This window comes from Silene latifolia, chromosome 9 (assembly GCF_048544455.1).
Source record: "Silene latifolia isolate original U9 population chromosome 9, ASM4854445v1, whole genome shotgun sequence".
NCBI lineage: Eukaryota > Viridiplantae > Streptophyta > Magnoliopsida > Caryophyllales > Caryophyllaceae > Silene > Silene latifolia.
In genome coordinates, this window is record NC_133534.1 from 146501100 (window position 1) to 146514554 (window position 13455).

A 13455-nucleotide genomic window follows, 5' to 3' on the forward strand; every position below is an offset into this window, starting at 1 on the left:
CATGTTTTCATTTGTTTCATGACTTTAACATGCTAAAACGTGCATAACATAAACCGAAACATGGGATAAACGAGCCAAAACTAATTTTTGGCCTGAGACAGAAGCCCCTTAGGTTGCAGGCTTGCCCGGGCCTAAATGGGGTGTCCAGGTCAGAGATCAACCGTGTTTGTTCTCGTCTTTCCCCTTTAATTCATTTTCATATTTGTAATCGGTTTTTACCATTTCAAATATTTTCAAACTGTTTTTATTTTCTCTCATCTGTTTTAACCATAAAACATTTTTCACCCTTGGTTCCTCATACCATGACGGTTAAATCCGTGTTCCGGTGATAATATTTGGTTAATAACATTTAAAAGGTATTTTAAAGCCTTTTATTTCATTTCTTTACATTTTCAAAATAAACATATTAGTCACCAACACAAAGTCATCCTTGGTTCTACATACCATGCCGGATTTTAACCTGGGTACGATGATGAGTATCGACTAATTACATTCAAACGAACTTATAACAATTAGTTCATAATCATTTTCAAAAATATTCATGTCAAGTTTGTCAAGTTGAACCCGACACCGAATATTATCAAAATAATGATGATTATTCGAGTCTAGTTCTTCAAATCAACAAATGCGGTCTAAACGACCCTTTCAAATCAAATCGGGTTCAAACACCCATTTTTCAACACGTTTTATAACATTTTCAAAAGGTCAGAACACGGCATATAACCGTAGGCTGACCCGCGCCTCAAACAGGCCTTTTCTTTCTCATTTCCAGAACCAGGGGAGGCCCCTTTACACCGCCGGCTGGCTCGCGCCACATGTAGCCGTCTGGTACAGGGCCTGTTCCCTTTCCAGCATTAGTCTAGGACGATACCGAATCCGGTTATCCCGGATATAGGACGGATCAGATGACTATTCGAAATCGTATTTGCAAAACGCTTTACTAAGACAAATGGATCACGTTATGCACCCTAAACCTAATACGGTAAATGGATGTTTAATTTCCGTCTTTCATGCAAATCAATCATTAATCCAACTCGACATCTTATACTTGATACTTGGATTAAATCAACCGACTTAGAAAGCTCTCACATGTTAGGTTTAAATTATTGGATGCGCATTCATGCATTTAAACCGTTTTATCAACTTTTGCATTCAACCAACCAAGATCGATCAGTAGAGGCCGCTACCGCAGGCGGGATTGGGTGTCTGATTAAAGGGCTTCCCAATACGTACCTTCACCTCTTACTCAGAAACTTTGGATAGTGGACGACCTTATCTAGGGCGTACGAGAGTCATTCTAGAGATAGGATGGTAAAGAGGGACGATTTCCTTATCTTTAGTACCTATGTCAAACGCTGCTTTGTGCTTCGATTTGACCGAGGTATAAAGTGGAATTCGAACGGGTTCCAGGCATCCCACAAATGCTTGGTGGCGACTCCGAACATCTCTAATCGTTTCGAGACCCTTACCGAGATGAAACCGACCGACCTAAAATGATCCGGTCAAAAGCATTTCTTACGCCGCCGAGCGTGGCTTTCAAAAGACCGATGTATGTCCATAGATTGGCCTAGCTTTCAGGTGGCCCTTGACTACGGACCGGTAGGTGGCCCCCAAATCCACAGACCGAGACGTGGCCCATGTCCACAGTTTGGCGACTCCGCTGTGGAAAACTAGGACACTTACGTCTTTTTGATCCCTAGATGGTGAGACTCGAACGAGGTCTTGGTTGGAATGCATTAATTGATATTACGGTCATGGTCAGGTTCCTTGTCCGGGCCCACAACCTAACCCTTTTCGATCAATTGGCTCGTCTCGTCGGCGTGAGTTTTCTCATCCCCGCATTTCGAATCCCGATTGAGTCAAGCATACCATTGACGTTACACATTTCTATTTCGTCAAAGAGCTTTCATCACTTTCGATCACGAGGCTAGGTCACCCTCCTTACACATTTTGTTTAGATTGGTATCCCTCTCGCAAATCGGGGTTTGATTTCTTGGTGTGTAACCCACCCTTCTAAGCCAAAACCCGTGTCAGCATAATGCATAATATAATGAACTGTGAGTGCTTATGTGCTACTTGATCGTAAGTCCTTCCTTGTCATTTTCGAAACTTTCAAAATCACCTTTTTGCGCCGTTATAATGGCCATTTCAAACCTCGGTCTTTTGCCGACCGTTGCACGCCTTTCTAGGCCGTCGTAATGACGATTTTCAAAACCGGTTTTTATAACCATTTCAACACGCCTTTCTAGGCCGTCGTAATGACGATTTTCAAACTCGGTTTTTCACAACCATTTCAAATCACCTTTTTACGCCGTTATAATCGCCGCGTCTAGACACGGATTTTAACCCGTTTCGCGCCGACAATGGTTCTTTCAAAACCCGAGAAAAGCACACACCCTTTTCTCGAGACACTTTCGAGATCCCGAGGACCATGCACCATCCCCGGGACCTCTTCAAACATTTCAAACCCGATTTTCAAAACATATAATTTTGAATTTCAAAACCGTCTTGGGAAACAATACACTGTTTTCCGAGCCGACTCAAACTCAAAACCGTGTTTTGCAAATAAACTTAAGACAACCCTTTCAACTGATCGACTTGCAGAGATCACTATCTTCGAAAGCCGCCTATTAAAGCGACGAATGAATCTTTTTGAAAATTTCTATTTTCGAAAACTTCAGTCCACCATTCCAATTCCGCCTCGTGTCTATCGAGTCGAAGCAAACGTACTTATGGGTCTTTACTTATGAGTCGTCTCACCACGAGACCCGTCCAATGGTGTCGCGCCGTTATGTGGACTCGTGTCAAAGGTTCGGTCAACACTGTCACGTCATAAATCGAGCCAGCACCGAGGAACCACACACGGTCACCCTCGTCTTGTTGAGTCTGATCTTTGTCTTGTCCTTTGCGTTGTCTGCGTTCAGTCTTTGAACCTTGTCGGATTGAGTTGTAATGTGAGTCATTTTTCTGCCTCAGAGCCATGGCCCCGTCTTCAACTTCGTCTGTCAACAACAACAACAATGATAACAACAGAGATGTCACGACTGATCAGCTAGCCACCGCTCACCGCTCTTAAGGTCACCCTGGATCGCGTCGAGACCCGTATCAACGCCCTGGAAAACAAAGAAACTGGAGAACATAATACTCCACCTCTGACTGAAACTGAGAAGAGGCTAAAGCTCTTGGAAGAACAGCTCCTAGCCTGGGGTAACAATATCCATCTTGAGAACAACCGAAGGTTCGAACCTGTTGGGAATCAATTACCCGACAACTTTACCCTAACTGATGTGCCTAAGTTCAAAGGAGTGGAGGACCAGCTCAATCATATCCGTGCCTTCAAAGACTACATGGCCATTAAAGGGGTTAAACAGGAACTTTTCACCCGGATCTTTCCGTCCTCTTTGGAACCGATCCCTCGCCAGTGGTACTACTCCCTTGATCCGAAAAACCTTACTACTTGGGATGAGGTCACAGTTGAATTCGCCAAACAATACGCTGACAATGTTGAAATCCAAGCCAATACCCGTACTCTTTAGGTTCTAACCCGGAATGATAAGGAAGGGTTCACCGAGTTCTTAACCCGTTGGAGGAGGGTGAGTACTCAATTGGTCAGTAAACCGAGTGAATCAACTTTGGTGGAAAAGTTCGTCAACAATCTCCGCCCAGTGTATGCCAATCTACTAAGGTATCAAAATATCAAGACCTTCCAGGATCTGCAAATTCTGGGGACACGCATTGAAGATGACCTCCGGAAGGGTGTCTTGGCCAAGAATACTGGCAGAGGCTACCAAGGATCCGCCTCGACCGGATCTCGCCCTTACGGCCAGACAAACAAGATCGATGAGGTAAACCTCGTTGAACTATCTACTAAGAGAGCTGAGCGCCCCCAGAGAGTGTTCACTAATATAAGGTCGACTTACGCAAGTGCTCTGAAGAGGCTCATGGACCAGGGAAAGTTACAGCTAATCGGACCCACCCCGGATCCGACCGATGCTAAGAAGTCCCGGTTCTGGAACCCCAATTCCTACTGTCAGTACCATCAAGGGAAGGGGCATGATACTGAAACTTGCTTCAAACTCAAACACATCATCCAAGACATGATTGAGAAATGAGATTTGCCTTTACCCCCACCGACTAAGCCAAACAACAAAATAAATCCTTTGGGAATCCACGCCGTCTCCACCGATGAGCCAACTCTGGACTCCTCTCACCTCATCCTGCCAATTGATGACGAGGTGAATGCCTTGGAGAAAGATCCCTCGGACGGGGTATTCGTGTTCAGTGCTGCCACTATGCTCACCATGTTCCAATAGATTGAGGAAGCCATAGCCAGTCTCTCCGAAAGGATCACCCGACTTGACGATGCCTACCGTCGACTTATCTTCAATCCTCCACCGCCACGCCCGAGGGAGAGTCACCCGAGCACCCAAAACTACTCGCACCAGGACGGATTGCTCACGCGACCATTCTGGCATGCATCTCACGATAATCAACCTCACAATAATCAACCTCACAATAATCAATCCCACAATAATCAACCCTACAAAAACTACCCCCACAAAAATTACCCTCACAAAAATATCCCTCACAAAAACTACTTACCAAGAAATACCCCTCCAAGGTGCCTTCGAGATCCTGAAATCAATGGCATCTGGAGAGATGATGTTGAAGATGTCTACCTTGTCCCAGAGAAAGAGAAACGGGCGAAAGAGGTCGGTCACCTTACCCGGTCTTGACGCCCCTATCAGAACCCGAACAATCCAACGGTCGTTCCAACAACGAATGACCAAGTCGTCCCAGAAGTAGACGCTCAACCAAGAGCTCCTAAGAATTCAATCCTCAAGCAGCTTCAGAAGGCAAAAGCCGAGATCTCGATCTGGCAACTGATCGCAACGTCCTTTGAGCATCGACAGGCTTTGCTACAGGCCTTGGGAAAATTAATCGTGCCCTCCACCTCTTCTCCTGAAGAAATAGTGGCACATATGACGAGGGACGCCCCTGACTTGAACAACCCGATCGTCTTCTCTGACGAAGATATCCCTCCCTTCGGAGCCAATCATAACCTTGCCCTGTACATCACCGTACAATGTCTCAAGAAGAATGTACCCATGGTCCTTGTAGATGACGGAACCGCGGTGAATGTCATTCCCCTCAAGACTGCTCACAAGCTGGGTATTAAGGAAGCTAATTTGGTCCCAACAAATCAAGGAGTACGCGCCTACGACGGCACTCGTCGCAAGGTCGCGGGGCTCATCACTCTGACCGTCGCAACCGGACCACTGGAAAGACAAACCAGTTTTCAGGTGGTCGACATCGACGCCTCCTTCAATATGCTCCTGGGGCGTCCCTGGATCCACGCCGTCAAGGCAGTTACCTCAACTCTCTACCAGAAAATCAGGGTCCCGTTCAACGGGAAAACAATCACAATTCCTGCTTCCCCAATCAAAGCTGTCATGAGAAAAGGAATAGCTTCCGAAACCATTGAGGAGGATGATAACGAAATGCGGGGATTCCAAGCTGTGAATGCCATAACTGATGAATCAACACCCTTTGATTGTGACCCGTTTGCCAACCTCACAGTCAACCGTATCATAATGCGCCAGGGTTACTTCCCGGGCTTACCCCTCAATCCACTGAAGGACACCTTGCGTCCCTTGAAACAGGCTAAGGTCCCCAACATCCCCTTTGGGCTGGGATATGAACCTGCCGATAAAGATATCAAGGAGATGAACCTCCTAATCCGAAAACGCAAGAAGCACGGAGTTATCCTCCGTCCCTACCACTTGAGCCTCAATGGATACTTTGTCCCCGAGGGAGAGTCCGAGCTCTACCATGGCTTTCCGGAGCCGATCTATGACTCTGTGGCCAAGGCTAGGTACCCGGGTGTAGAAGTCTTCCAGGATTGCTACTTCATCCCCGACAACACCGAAGCTGCATCAACCGAATCTAAGCCATCGTCATGCCTCGATGGACAAGCTGTCACTCTCCTCTTTGGGGAAGATAACATCAAACACCTCGACTATGAGGACATTATCAACATCGCCCTGAAGGACAATCAATTTGACCCAACCACCTTGATCTCCGACACTCACCCGGAGAAAGCTGCACTGGGCTGGAGGAAAACCGTCAAGTGGACCGATGCCAAGGCCGCATTCTCAAAATCACAACTGGAGAAGGCCCCATGTTCAAGGAGGGAAGCGAAGAAGAACCTGAATCTGAGTCTGAGTCGGAGTCACAGTCTGTCATAGCTCCTAACACTCCTGATGTCCCAGTCAAGGTCCCCTTCCCACTGTTCTATCACAAAGTCGTGGCTGATTCAGAAGCTGAGTCTACTAAGATCACCCCCACTCCCATGAAAGGTGACAACCTGGAGCCTGTTCCAGGGGCCACCTCCTCTGTTGTGTCGCCTCTGACTGACCACGAGATGTCTGTTCTCTCCGAGCTTTTCGCTCGTGTCAACTTAATGAACGCTAAGTTTGCTTATGACTCGTCTCAATTTAACTGCAATGCAATTCTGAATGACTATGAGGAATTTGACTTGAGTGACTACCCACCTCACCTACCAAAGAACTTGATAAACGAGAAACCAGAACCCCCATCATTGAGGAGACCGAACCTATTAACGTAGGAATCGACAATACACCTCAAGAACTTAGGATAGGGACAACCCTGGACCCCTCGGAAAGACAACAGTTCATTGACCTCCTCCACGTGTACAAGGACGTATTTGCCGGGTCGTACAGAGATATGCCTGGGATTGACAGGGAAATTGCAGAGCACCGGATACCCATTAAACCCGGAGCTAAACCCGTGAAGCAGAAGCTACGCCGGATGCGTCCTGAATGAGACCTAAAAATCAAGGAAGAAGTGGATAAACAATTCAAGGCTGTTTTCATTAAAGTGTCTGAATACTCTGATTGGGTGGCCAACATTGTGCCCGTACCAAAGAAAGACGGAAGAATTCGGGTTTGCGTCGACTTTAAGGATCTGAACAAGGCGAGTCCAAAGGACAACTTCCCTTTGCCACATGTGGACATTCTGGTAGACAACACCGCCGAACATGCCCTCCTATCATTCATGGACGGGTATGTCGGGTACAACAAGATTAAAATGGCTGAGGAAGACATGCACAAAATTGCTTTCACTACACAGTGGGGTACATATTGCTACACAGTCATGCTCTTTGGTCTCATCAACGCCGGGGCTACTTATCAAAGAACCGCTACCACTCTCCTACATGATATGATGCACAAGGAGGTAGAGGTGTATGTCGATGACATGATTGTCAAATCAAAGGAATGGGACAGCCACGTCAACGCCCTTCGGAAATTCCTCGCTCGTCTGCGGAAATATAACATGAGACTAAATCCTCAGAAGTGTGCATTCGGGGTCACCTCCGGAAAACTCTTGGGACATGTCGTTAGCAAGAGAGGCATTGAGATTGATCCAACCAAAATCAAAGCCCTTCAGCAAATGCCTCGGCCTAGGAACGAGAAGGAGATTCGGGGATTTCTCGGTCAGGTCCAATACATTAGCCGCTTCATTGCCAAGCTCACCATGATTTGTGAACCGATATTCAAGAAGCTTCATGCCTCCGATCACACTGATGGGGACGACGATTGTCAAAAGGCCTTCGACAGGATAAAGGAAATCATATCCAAGCCTCATGTCCTCATGCCACCTCAACCGGGGATTCCTTTATCCCTATACCTGACTGTTACCAACACAGCCATGGGAGCAATGTTAGCACAAACAGTCAGCAACGAAGAACGAGCCATCTACTACATCAGCAAAAAGTTCATCGAGTACGAGACAGGGTATACCCAACTGGAGAAGACATGCCTTGCCCTAGTATGGTCAACAAAGAAGATGCGGCATTACATGCTCAGCTACACGGTCCACATCTACTCCAAGATGGACCCGGTCAAATACATCTTCGAAAAACCCGTACTAAACGGAAGGCTGTCTAGGTGGACGCTCATGCTGTCTGAGTTTGATCTCAAGTTTCTACCCCTCAAGGTTATCAAGAGAAGAGCAGTTGCCGACTTCCTAGCTGAAAATCCCGTCAACGAGGATCCAACGACCGACACTTGGTCACTTCCTGACGAAGACATCCTTTGTGCCGATTCCGACGCATGGGACGTATACTTCGACGGTTCATCTAATCTGAGAGGCTTCGGGGTGGGAATCCTTCTAATATCACCGGAGGGAGAACATGTTCCGATCGCAGTCAAGCTAGACTTTACCGTCACCAACAATGCCGCTGAATACGAAGCATGCCTCATCGGCCTACAAGCAGCCATCACACTCGGCATCAAGAGACTGAGGGTCCACGGCGATTCCTCGCTCATCATCAACCAGGTGTCCGGATCATGGAAAATCCGATCTGACAGCTTAGCTCCCTACCGAGCAAAGATCAATCAAGAGGCCGAATTCTCCTCCTTTGCATTGACCATCACAAAGCCAAAAAAGTCATGGGAGAGGTCCACGACGGAGAATGTGGCCCTCACATGAGCGCAATGATGCTTACTCGAAAAATCACGCGGCTAGGTTACCACTGGACCACCATGGAAGCCGATTGCCGTAACTACGTCAAGCATTGCCATAATTGCCAAATCTTCGCCAACATATAACACATACCGCCATCCCTTTTATACACCATGACGTCACCCTGGCCTTTCTCAACCTGGGCATCGACATCATCGGGAAAGTCAACCCGGTAGGCACCAAGGGGCATTGCTTCGTCCTCGTCGCCATCGACTACTTCACCAAATGGGTGGAAGCACAGTCATATGCAGTCTTGACCGCCAAACAAGTGGCCAAGTTCATTCAAATCATCAGCGACCAAGGCTCTCACTTCCGGGCGGAAACTCAAGCTTTGCTGGACAAATACAAAATCAAACGACATTGATCATCACCCTACCGTCCCCAAACTAACGGAGCGGTGGAGGCAGCGAACAAAAATCTTGTCACCATTATCAAGAAAATGCAAGACAACTACCGCGATTGGCCGAGCAAACTCCCATTCGCACTCTGGGGATACCGAACCTCCATTCGAACACCGACAGGCGCCACACCCTTCTATCTAGCATATGGCATGGAGGCGGTTCAACCGGTAGAGTTAGAGGTCTCTTCTCTACGCATCCTACTGGAGAGTCAAGTCCCTGAGGCAGAATGGACCCGTCAAAGGTACGAGCAACTCACTCTTCTAGACGAACGACGACTCAACGCCTTGCAAAACGTCCAGCTATACCAACGACGTATACAACGGGCATTCAACAAGAAGGTTAAACCCAGGAACATCAAGGAGGGCGACTTGGTCCTCAAGTAGGTTCGAGCACGGTTACCCGTCGATCCGAGGAGAAAATTCAAACCCAACTGGGCCGGGCCATACCTGGTCAAGAAAATACTTTCGGGGGGCGCAGTGAGACTGAGTGACCTAGATGGGGAAGAATTTACAAACCCAACCAACCTAGACCAACTCAAGAAATACTACCCTTGAACCATAGCAACCAACGACCTAAGCCTAGTTTTACAACTAGCAACCACCTCAACCCCCTTTCAAGTCAAGTTCCTCAACGTGTTCTGATTTGAAATTGCATGTTTTATCGAGTCTAAGCTGCGGGACCTTGCCCGTTTCGAATGTCCTTTGATCTGTCAAAGGCAACATCCATTTGCACTAAAACAAAAACCCCTGAACTACGAGCATGGTTTGATTTCACCTCTTCAGGTGAATACGTAGGCAGTCCCTCTTATGCCTGAGGGATACAACCACAAAACCCAATCAAAATTTACAAAACATTTCGAACTACGATCATGGTTTGATTTGACCTCTTCAGGTGAATACGTAGGCAATCCTTTTGTTACACAAGAAGGATACAACCACTCCCACAATAAAAAAAATTACCCACATACAAAAAAACATCCCCATCAAAAAGGAGAAATAGGAAAGCCATTCCCCTTCCCAACAAAATACAAAAATAAGCCTTTCTCCCTTTCCACAAAATACCACTTTCCCAAGTGCAAATGTTTAGGACGATTCAAATCGAATTGCCTTTACCATATGGATGGAAGAAACAAGCGTTCACAATTTTCGACACGGGCAATCCTCTTATTTAATTAATAATGGGAGGGATTACAATTTCAACAACAACTAAAGCTCGACGAGTCTAGAACTTATCGAAGCTAAGGTGTCAACTAAAACACCTCACATAATAAAACTAGCACAAAACACACAATAACTAGCTAGTACGACATAATAAAAATTCACAACGATAATACAACATAATAATGAAACGGGTAATGGAGGTCTTCACTCTTCCATTCTACCCTTGCCTTTTCCCTCGTGGTACATCTTCCCCTTGTTCTTCTTGTTGGCCCGCCTAGCATGGACTTCCTCCACGGAACGGATCCTCAACAGATCTAAGACGGTGACGGCCTCCGGTCTAGCACAAGACCCCATGTTCGACCCAAAAAGAGCCAATGCACGGCCCACCATATTCTTGGGGTCGGGACTCCTCCTCTTCGGTGGTCTCATCACATCGGGGGTAGCTCCATCAACATACTCCTCAAAGAAGGCACGGTTGGCCTTGCCAACCTTTCGATACTTCAATTCGACAACCTCGTCCTTACGGAATTTGGATCTCTCTTCCAAGGACGGAGCTCGTGACCACTTGACATAAGCGGGAGTCACCCAGGTCGTAGCACTGGGGTTTGGTACCTCCCAAAGCGGCCGAGTGGCCCACCACCTTTCGAAGACCTCCACAAGCTCAGAGTTCCGGAAAACATTCTCTTGGACAAGGGTATCTTGAGCGGGCACCTTTTGTTGACGCCCCATTTGCCTCATGAGCCTTTCGGGATATATGAAGGAAGCAACCTTCAAACCCACCACCATTAAGGAACGAGGACTAGCACCCGAAGCAGGCAACCCCGTGAAGGACCTCAAGTGCCACCACGGCACCACCCAACGGATGTTAGGACCACCCTTCTCCGCCAATCTCGCGGCCCAATAAGCCTTGGTAGAAGCAAAACTATCCGGGTACAACTTCTTCCTCATGGTAAGGTGACGGAAGGAATAAGAAGAAGGATTAACCGGAGGCTCTACATACCTTAGCCTCTCCAATAGCCACACTTGAAGGATCCTTGGGGATTCGTAGGAGGGAGCTTCTCCACAAGAGCCTTCCTTGTCCAAAGCTTGGATGATCTCTCCAAGCACCAACCATGATGGATCTCTACCATGCTCCATTTGTTCAACCACATGAATAAGGGTCATGCTACCATAGCATTTTGGCCCCTCCTTCTTCAAGACATCAACAAAGAGGTACACATGGACAAGGCAAAAGGCAAGAGCCCTTCTCCTAGCCACCTCCGAAACATTGGCATCTAATCGATTTGAAAAGATGTTGATAAGAGCCAACATATCCACACCATGTGAAGCAAGAACAAAGTTGACTCGACTTGTCGACAAACCCAACATGGAACGGAATTTCTCCTTGTAGCACAACCGAGTTGGAGGAAGCATCGGAACACAACCCGGCCACCCACCATTGGCTCCAACTTCTTCGGCAAGAGGACAAATCTCACCTTTCGGGCAAACGAAAACATGGTGTTTCGAATCCCAAAACTAAGAATATGTATCAAGAAATGAAGGTTGCACCTTGACTTGATGAAGCACCAACAATTGACCAACTCCCATGCAAATGAGTTGATACTTTTCGGGAGGCGACAAATCCCGGCACCATTGTCGCAATGCGTTCTCAAAAGCATCCATGAAATATTTTGTGGAAGAAGAAGAAGAAGTTTTGTCGAGATGTTTTTGTGTTTCGGATGATGAAACAATGAAGCGAAAACATCACTATTTATACAAAAATGATCAGCGCGTTTTTCAAATAAAGGGGAGAGCCGGCTTCTATCGCCAGGCTGCTCGCGCCTCTTTGAGGCTTCCCCAGGATTCCCGCTGTTGAATTGTCTCTTTCAACTTGTGTTTTCTCCTGACACCTCAAACCTCCCGCCAGGATGCTCGCGCCTCTTCGGGATGATCCAGGACATTTTGTGTTTCCTCACACTCACATTTCCTGTTTCGCGTTTTACGAAATCCGACACGGTTTCCATGACGCATCTTTAAACATACGGATTTTTCTTCTTTTTTTTAAGGGGGGAAGGGCTAGTCTCCCCGATCCGCAACGGATCGTTTCCATGTCACTCAAAATTCCGAAAATTTTTCGCTTTTTCACAATTCTCCATCAAAATAAAATCGAAAATTGATAACACGACGTCAATTTCCCTCAAATTTCAAGCACTCACAAATCCGAGTCTTGACCTCAAAATCAAATACACTCGTGAAAATCTCTTCTGAAATTCAACCATGACGGTTTGAGTTTGAATTTTTCGAGTCACAAGTCAATTTCAACAATTCGATGCAATTTAATTCAAGACACGAGTTAATTGCTCAATTTTCAAATTAATTCCTTTTATCCAACGTGACGACTTGTCGCGGAATTTTCGAATATCGTTTCAATTTTTAAAATTTCAAATTTTAACTCCAAGTTATCTTGGTTAATTTTCAATCAAATGATTTTACGTGTTTACGTTTATGCATACGTGCTACCTGTTGCCTGTTTTCTACACTAACGATGCAGGAACTGGTGCGAAGCAAAAAAGGAGAATTGACAGCCGACAGCGCTCCTCCGAAACACAACATAAAAAAAAAAGCCAAAAATCACAAAATGAACCACAATCCAAAAACACATATATACAAACCGGATCACGCAAAATACATCGACATACGTTCTATACAGACAACTGACCGTACAAACAGGATCCAGTACCGACATCTATCATACAGACACTGGCCTAAGACAACTATCTATCATACAGACACTGGCCTAAGACAACGAACTGGGGGCTATCCGCCACCTACCGAACTAAGCACTCTCTATCCTCTCAAACAAAAAAGAAAGGGAGCAACATAAGAAACAGAGGAGCAACAACGGAAGCAGAGGTGGTTACCATGACGGTAATACCTCATTCCTGCTCCACGACAAAAATGAAGACAGTGTCTTGCAGACTTCAGATGATGAGGAGGCCAAGAACCGTGATGCGATGCGCCACCCCGGCGCTGACCCCCAATCATCAGCCATCCTGTCTATGAGCCACAATGAAAAGGACAAGCCGGCCACATCAGCTGCCTCTCCTTCTCTACGGAAGCATCCTCCACCACCCCCTCAAATTCGGCAGCCTCCTCGGTTGTCTCTTCCCCTCCAGGATCATCTTCCTCCTCCATTACCTCAACAACGGACCCCATAGGTCCCAAATGGTACGCTGCGATCAAAAGAATAAACAAAAAACGTCAGCCGAAATTTCGGCATTATGACGGCGTAAAAAAGACAAACCCAAACAACACAACCTGCAAGGCAAAACAAGGGCAATCCCACCCAGAAGGTCCATTTCCAACGA